Source organism: Littorina saxatilis, unplaced genomic scaffold (genome assembly GCF_037325665.1).
Source record: "Littorina saxatilis isolate snail1 unplaced genomic scaffold, US_GU_Lsax_2.0 scaffold_592, whole genome shotgun sequence".
Lineage (NCBI taxonomy): Eukaryota > Metazoa > Mollusca > Gastropoda > Littorinimorpha > Littorinidae > Littorina > Littorina saxatilis.
Window position 1 is genome coordinate 66343 of NW_027127808.1, and position 8658 is coordinate 75000.

Consider the following 8658-nt stretch of genomic DNA (forward strand, 5'->3'; position numbering starts at 1 on the left):
TAATTATTTGGTTTGATTACCACTTCGCTGGTTGGTTAATACTCGCAGTCACTCAAAAACAAGTAATGGGTACTTTTAGACAGTATAACGAACTCAAAAGAAGAAAATAATAAGTCTTTAGAAAACGTCTGCAGTGTAATTGTCACTTGGCTGAAAAGGTGTTAAAAGTGCTTTTCTTAAAATTCTTTTCATTCCTTTGCATTAGTTATGATTGTATTTGATATTGTGGATGCAATCTTATGCTTTTGTTCAATGCATGTACTGTAGTAATCTTGACCAAAGAAATGTTCGTTACTTCTTCTTCTTCTTCTTCTTCTTCAGTGTTCCAGAAATTCTGGTGACGTACGTGTGAGCTCGTTTGCCCATTTGGGTTCCCCAAACTATACTCTGAGAGCATAGTCAGCTTGACTTCGCTTTCGTTGGGTAGGCATGCTGGGTATTTTCGTGTTTCCATAACCCATCGAACTCCGACATGGATTACAGGATCTTTTCCGTGCGCACTTGGTCTTGTGCTTGCGTGTACACACGAAGGGGGTTAAGTCACTAGCAGGTTTGTACATAAGTTGACCTGGGAGATCGGAAAAATCTCCACTCTTAACCCACCTGGTCCAGGCGGCAACGACCGGGGTTCGAACTCACGACCTCCCGATTAGGAGGCCGACGTCTTACCACTGCGCCACTTCGCCCGTCCCGTTCGTTACTGATGATGATATAGAGACTAAGCAATGGTATGAGCCTTTTTCATACAGTGCACTGTGACTTTTGTGATTTCATGTGATGGATCACCAAATCGCCACAATACCATTTTGACGTGGACATTTTATTTATCACACGATCTTTGTAATGTTCAGCGATAATGTTAACTGACAGAGTTAATTACTAATTGTCAGTCTTTGCCTCGGTTTACTCGCGCCAAAACTGCGCTTGTGTTGCGGCTTTAGCAGACAGACTCTGATTTATTTAGGCTGCAGCGGCCAGGAAAACATCAATCTCAAACTTTCTCAGATATCCTTTAATAGAAAACCTTATCATACAGTTAAATGAACCTCACATTTACTTACTATACCCAAAACATCATATTATGTTTCTTTAGCAAATATCTAACGACTCAGAAACATTTTAAAATCGGGAGACGCCCTCACTGTGAATGCTGTGGTGCTGTGCATGTTTATTCAATATCGATTGAGGGGAATGCGCATACGAAGCAAGCTGGCGCAAAACAACACGATACACGTTAACCTTCGCCCGACCGGGTTATCGACTACACACGGAAGACATCGTAGGGCCGTGCGGACCCATGCTTCTCAAAGAAGGAAAAATATGCATACCCTTCCTTAGACCCATGGTTTCTAAAGAAGCAAAAACGTGCATCCCCTTCCGTAGACGCCGTGGTTAAATTTACGCGAGAATTAATTAAATTAAATTATCAATTTAATTATTACCGTGTGGACTAAAGCTTCTCAAAAAATGAAAAACGTGAATACCCTTCTGTTGACATCGTGGGGCCGTGTGGACCCACATTGTTATGTATTAATTTCCCTCCACGCGACTTGCTTATTAACTCCAAAATTAAACAGATCGTAGAAAATAATGTTTAGAGCCAATACCTGAAGCTTTGTGACTTCTCTCCCTAGTTTTTATGTAAGTTCCTTCAGTTTGAGAAACATGGGTCCGCACGGCCCCACGATGTCTTCCGTGTGTAGTCTAAATTTGACCTTTGTTTTTTTAATTACTTCTCGCTGAAATGTAATGATCTTTTAGGACATAAGAGCTTTTTAGGTGTCTGAGGCATTCTTAAAAGCTCATTAAAAAATTCCAACTGGTTTAAGAGATATTTGCAATTAAACACCCTTCTGGGTCCACACGGACCCACAACGACCGGCGAAGGTTAAACTCGATCACTTGATAATTAACATTTACACATGCAAGTGCAGGAGGTCATTGTTACGTTTTATGTTTTTATACGGGGACAATTGTAACAGTTTCATGTATTTGTCCAATCATTGTACTTGTTTTGTGCAGTTTTTTTTGCATGTTTCTGTTTTAATTCAAAGCAGGACACTTTTTCTTTTGCCTAACAAAGAGATTGCCGACTTAGTATTTAAACACTTTGTTCAGTGTTGTACTGTAGATAGACCTTTTTCTCTGGTTTTGATTTGATGACATGTGCATACTACTGCAATATTCATCTGCATGTTAATTATCGTAATAAATAAAAGATGAAATGACAATGTATTCAAATCATGCATTTATTTTACATTGAATCTAGGAGGGGTGGAGGGGGGTTGGGATATTGATAATATGTTATTTTTCATCTTGCCCATAACAGGACACCAAGACGTCCATGCCATTCCTTTCAGACCATACTTAGAATGAACTTATAATGAGTTTGAAATGAGATAGAATACTGCCACATCAAGAGGAACAACAAAAAGGCCTCCTCTTTGTGTTAAATGCAGAGTAAACTACCACCATTGCAGAAGGCGCATGTTGTGTAAAATTCTTGGCATACAATTTAATACAAGCTGATGCTTTATTGTAATTAAAATAATCTTGCTTTATATACTGCATTGTAAATATGACGTATCACGATTCAAATAATACCATGTCTTCTCCCTGTTTTTGTATAAGGGATTGAGAGGAATATGATACTCGTGGCGTGAAACTTGAAAGATGTACATAATCATTAGAATTGTTGATTATCAATTGCGTTTTCCGCGTACACTATTGTATATATAATTTGCGTATGGAATAAAATGTATTGTGTTTTGGGGTGTCAATGTTTTTGTGTGTGCGTAAATACAATTGATATTTCCCATGAAACTACAAACAATCAAACAACAACAGTAAGTTCACATGGATTACTGTGCTTTTTGTTTATCACTGAAGATAAATTTAACTATTTTAGATTTTAAGCACACATATACCCTAACCTCTCTTATTGACTAAATTTAATAACAAAGACTGTCTTGTGTTTGAAAAACCCGCTACCCATTTATATTCTTGTATTGCAGACTGGGGAATTGTTTTTACTTAGGGATATACACATACGTGTGCGATTGCAATATTATAAGCAAAAGTATCCAGCATGCAATCAAACCCTCTCGCCCCCTAATTGGCGTAGAGGCGCGTCCCCCGGGTGGTGGATGGGGGAGCCTTCTCTACTAATTTCTGAGAGAAGGTCGCATCACTCTCGATGCCGTGAACCTTGTTTGTTTGTTTGTTTGTTTATTTGTTGCTTAACGTCCAGCCGACTACGCAGAGCCATATCAGGACGAGGAAGGGGGGATGAAGGGGGCCACTTGTCAAGCGATTCCTGTTTACAAATGCACTAACCCATTACTTGTGTCCCAGCAGGCTTTAGTAAAACTAAATTAATACCTACTGGAAGATTACCAGTTTCCAGTATGTTAAAATAGGCTTAACCTATCTACTGCTGGACTTACATCAGAACACTAACAGATTAAACTATACATGAATCGCGAGACAAGCGGCAAGAGAAGAGATTTTTGGAAAAAATACAGGTGAATGAGCAAGAAGGCAGAAAAAAGAAAAGAATTCATGAAGAAAAAGAGAGCATGACAGGAAAGAGGAACCAAAAATCTACCTAACAGCAAACTAGAAAGCTCCTGCGGTTCCAAAAACAGGAGGGGCCTTTAATTTCATAACCGCAGTGCCCCACTGCGGGAGCCGTGAACCTAATTAGGATCTTTTTCTTGTTTCTTCTCTATTTCTGCCTCCCCAAAGTCCTTTTACTTTCCTTTTCTCACCCATAAAATTCTTCACTTATTACCCTTGTTAAGTGGTTCTTGTATAGAATATAGTCAATGTTTGTAAAGATTTTAGTCAAGCAGTATGTAAGAAATGTTTAGTCCTTTGTACTGGAAACTTGCATTCTCCCAGTAAGGTCATATATTGTACTACGTTGCAAGCCCCTGGAGCAATTTTTTGATTAGTGCTTTTGTGAACAAGAAACACTTAACAAGTGGCTCTATCCCATCTCCCCCCTTTCCCCTATCCCATCTCCCCCCTTTCCCTCGTCGCGATATAACCTTCGTGGTTGAAAACGACGTTAAACACCAAATAAAGAAAGAATGCAATCAAACCTCATCTTTGAGAAATAAAAAATGAATGTTTTCTTTAGTCACAACCACACAATTACATGTTTGTGTTGCAAGTGCTCTACTAAATAAAAACTAGGCAATCATTTGTAACAATATACAATGCTTGATTAATGATCTTTTTTCTCTGTTTGTGATTTTTACAATGTTGATTATTTTTCGCTACAAAGCTTATTTGTTTGAACGTACGTTACAAATACAAGGAGAAATGATTTAGATCTAGCCATTGAAAGATTTCGCCTAGGTACTGGCTTACAATACCTTGAAGAGTATTTTCTGTACCTGCATTGATGTTTTATACAGCTTAATAAAATGGTATCCATCATCTGATGTGTGTGTGTGTGTGTGTGTATGTGTGTGTGTGTGTGTGTGTGTGTGTGTGTGTGTGTGTGTGTGTGTGTGTGTGTGTTCATTATCTGAATTATAAGAGTTTGTCTGACTGTCCAATTAAAAGACCACTGGGTTGAAGTACAGTAAATGTAACGTACGTTGTGTTTTGTCACTAATTAAACGTGCCATTCTTAATTTTTTAATTTTGATTTTTGAAACGTTAGCAGTCTATCTGTTTTTTTAAAATTTCATACAAAAGGAAGAAAGGAAGGAAGGAAAAAAAAGTAAGATAAAAAGAAGAAAAAAAGAAAAAAAAGGCGTGTGATGCAATATATAAACATTACATTTGGTCGATCAATCTGTCGGCCTAAATCTAAAGATCAAAACTGTAAAAGAAACAAACAGCCAACACTGAGACTCCATGTACTAAGGCTTCGCTAGCCTAAATCCGGAGACTTAGACGGCTCTAGCTCGTCTCCGCGAAGCATGCAAACATAATGTCTAATTAACCTATATAATTGTCTATAATTGTGATTACATTGTCAGAATAAACATGGCATATCTGTATGTTTTTGATTCAGGAAATGATAAGGAGTAAGATGAAATTATTTTTGGATCGATTACTGAGATTTTAATCATAATTTGAATTTTGAGATTTTTAATGACCAAACTCATTATTTAATTTGTTATCCAATCCCATTGTCCAGGCTTCGCCGAGGATTGTTTGACCAACATTTCAATCAATGTGATCAATGAATAAGGACGGCACAGCGCCACCTCAACTTTAAACACTTAAAAAAAATCCGGATAAGACGTTCTCAAAGACATGTATCGAAGAAAGAAAAAAAAAGGTGTGGGACTATCATATGAGAAGTTTCATGAAGATTGGTCAAATAGTTATCTCGAAATCACACACACACCTTGAAATCACACACACACACACACACACACACACACACACACACAATCACACACACACACACACACACACACACACACACACACGCACGCACCGCCTCCCTTGTCTCGATTCCCAGTTTATGAACAAACATATTCTCAAAACTTGACTAAATACAAAAAGAGAAACAAACTGAAAACAGCTGAACAGTTTTCTTTACAGCAAGTTGAGAGAAAAATGTTATTGATGAGTATAACACCACTTCAAAGAAGGATTGCTTTCTCCTTGACCAGCAACTTTCGAGCAAAAACATGGTTTGATAGTGGGAAGTATTTATTTGCGCTGAATCACCGGCATAAACAATCCTAACTGTGGAAGAGCTAAATCTGTTCAATTTTGGCACATGTCAGTCCATCAAATATGTCCGGTCCAGTCATTCAAATAACGTTTTTAGCAGTGTGCTGACAGCGCGCCTTACTGTCAAGATTGAACTGTTAAGCTGAACATTCACAGCCACCATAATGACCTGCACTTAAAAATAAGTGTTTTTTTCAAATTCATTCACCTACTACATGTATCTTCTTCTCTTCGTTGCTATAACACGTGATTAATAAATTGTTGAATAATATCTTCTGTCATCGCCCAAATGTTTGGCAGGTGACTTGTACGTTTTCAGATGATTAATTCACACAGTCCTTGCCACTCCTCACTGATAAACAAAATCATTGGGACATATATCCTTACTCCTAAGTAGTAAATGGCCTTCGTTTTTATTTCCCACAATCTGGTTCATTTCAATTAACTGTTTGCCTCTTTGCTTGTATGCACGTGCACTTGTGTGTGGTGTGTGTGTGTGTTGGTGTGTGTGTGTGTGTGTGTGTGTGTGTATGTGTGTGTTGTGTGTGTGTGTGTGTTGTGTGTGTGTGGGGGTGTGTGTGTGTGTGTGAAAATAGCTGAACTGTTTTACATGACGCAAGTTGAAAGAAAACATGGGTTTTTTTTTTTTTTTTTTTTTTTTTTTACCTCGTTGTTGTTGCCTCAACTGTACTTTTTTTTGTAATATTTTTTTTCTCCATTTTTTTTCTTCATTTTATTGTTAGGTCGTGAGCATCCTTCTTCGTTAATCTTTTCCCTTAGTAATTCATAATCTAACCAAACCAGTCATGTTAATGATGCGTCATGTAACACCACTTCAAAAAGGATTGTTTTCACCCTGACACCAACCGTTTGATACTCCATGGGAAACATTTAATTGCTTTGAATCATTAGCATAACCAGTATGTACTGCAAAACAACGAACTGTGGCACACGTCAGTAAATCAACACTGGGTTATCTTCCGTTCTGTCATGCACCCTACGTTTTGAGGAGTGTGTCGAAAGTGCACCTTACTGTAAACATTGACCCCTAGCTGATCAATCACGGCCACATGGTGACCTGTACTGCAAAATGTAGGAGTTTCTCATATTAATTCACTAAATATCTTCTTCTCGTTGATGAAAACGTATTTATTAAAATGTTGAGTCTTGTGTTATATCATCGCCCACATGCTTGATAGATGACGAGTACTTTTTCAAAGAATTCCCTCACACATTTTTTGCAACGCCTCACTGACGAAAACAAAACTATGTTGAGCCTATCTATATATATATATACGACATGTGTCAGTCTGTCTGTCTGTCTGTGTGTGTGTGTGTGTGTGTGTGTGTGTGTGTGTGTGTGTGTGTGTGTGTGTGTGTGTGTGTGTGTGTGTGTGTGTGTGTGTGCACGATGCACGGCCAAAGTTCTCGATGGATCTGCTTCAAATTTGGTGGGCATATTCAGGTACACCCGGGACAGGACACAACCTGGTCGATATTTCAACACGTGCTCTCAGCGCGCAGCGCTGAACCGATTTTGGTTCCACCTCAGCTACCCGGGCCCCCATACCGACACACCAAAGCCGCTAGACCACATCACAACGCCAAAGTTCTCGGTGGATCTTTTTCAAATTTGGACACCGTATTCAGCTACACCCCGGACACAATATCATCGATGAGATATTTCAACACGTGCTCTCAGCGCGCAGCGCTGAACCGATTTTGGTTTTTCTGTTCATTTCACCATTCCCAGTAACTCTTCCTTATCTTCTCCAGTGTTTTGCGTTTATCTCCCTTCCTTCGTGTGGCTTCAATCCATATTCCCGTTTCAGTCTACGTTACTATTTTTAGAATGTCACTGCGCTGTCCAGAACGTTTCCCTTGCACCCGTAAGTTGTTCTTACTGTCAAAGTGAAAAGGTCGAATCAATTTATAGCCACGCGAAAAATACCACCTATCTCTATATATTTATAGATATATATATATACATATATAGATACGGCTTCTCTGTGTGTGTGTGTGTTTGTGTGTGTGTGTAAGCAACACCTGTGGATTATAGAGTTCTGTTTGTGATGGGGTCTAGCGGCTTTTGTCTGTCTGTATGTTCTGGCATTTGAGAAGCCACAACAGATAATATAGGGCTAAGAAATAAGCTCTAAAATTCTCAATCCCGTTTGACAGGACTTCGCCTTCAAAGGTGATTGTGGTGAACCGCCACGCTGTCTGTCTCTGTCTCGCGATTCACCCCGGCGAAGCCGGGGTATTCCTCTAGTATATACTATACTAACTAATAGATGTAAATGTCATTCTTTTTTATTGAGTAGCATGTGATTCAATAAGAGTAGAAATCTCTTTGATTGTTTGCTTGAGCAAATATATATATATATATATGTGTGTGTGTGTGTGTGTGTGTGTGTGTGTGTGTGTGTGTGTGTGTATTGGTGACAGCACGTACTGTATCGTACGAGTAGTTTTGGTCTAATGTCCCTGTGTGTTCAACTAATTTAATTCAAGTGGTTAATACATGTTTGTATATTTCTTTACGCTGCCCGTTTTCTCTCCACTAGACACAAACTCCTGCACAGTCTGACGCGTTGCATAATTAGATTACCCTATTAAACCTACAATAGAGGTTGTTGCCAGCAAATTTCCATCAAAATGTTCATCCCTTTTCAAGAAGTTACCGAATGACATTGAACATAACGTGCACAGACAGGCCTGTTGTTCTGTACATCGTTACAAGACAACCGAATGGGTCATAATGAAATGCAAACTGGTCAACACACGAAATAATAAACCAATTCCAAATCGAAATGTTCTTTCGTTAAAATATGCAAATATTCTCAACAAAACATCCAGTCAAAGTTGCCTCGAAAGCTGGCGTCGAGCCACAATTGAAATATAATTCTTGAATACATAGGGAATCAAAGTTGACTCAGAAATTTGTTGTTT

The 8658-nt window shown here is 38.7% G+C and overlaps 1 long non-coding RNA gene across 1 annotated transcript; it reads right to left on the reverse strand.

The window, feature by feature from the left end:
- Positions 1-1733: 1733 nt before the first annotated feature.
- LOC138956175 (uncharacterized) lies at positions 1734-3860 on the reverse strand. Its single transcript, XR_011452535.1, has 2 exons — positions 3699-3860; positions 1734-3207 (listed from the first exon to the last, which is right to left on the reverse strand). It is a non-coding gene; the product is annotated as an uncharacterized lncRNA (long non-coding RNA).
- Positions 3861-8658: the final 4798 nt, after the last annotated feature.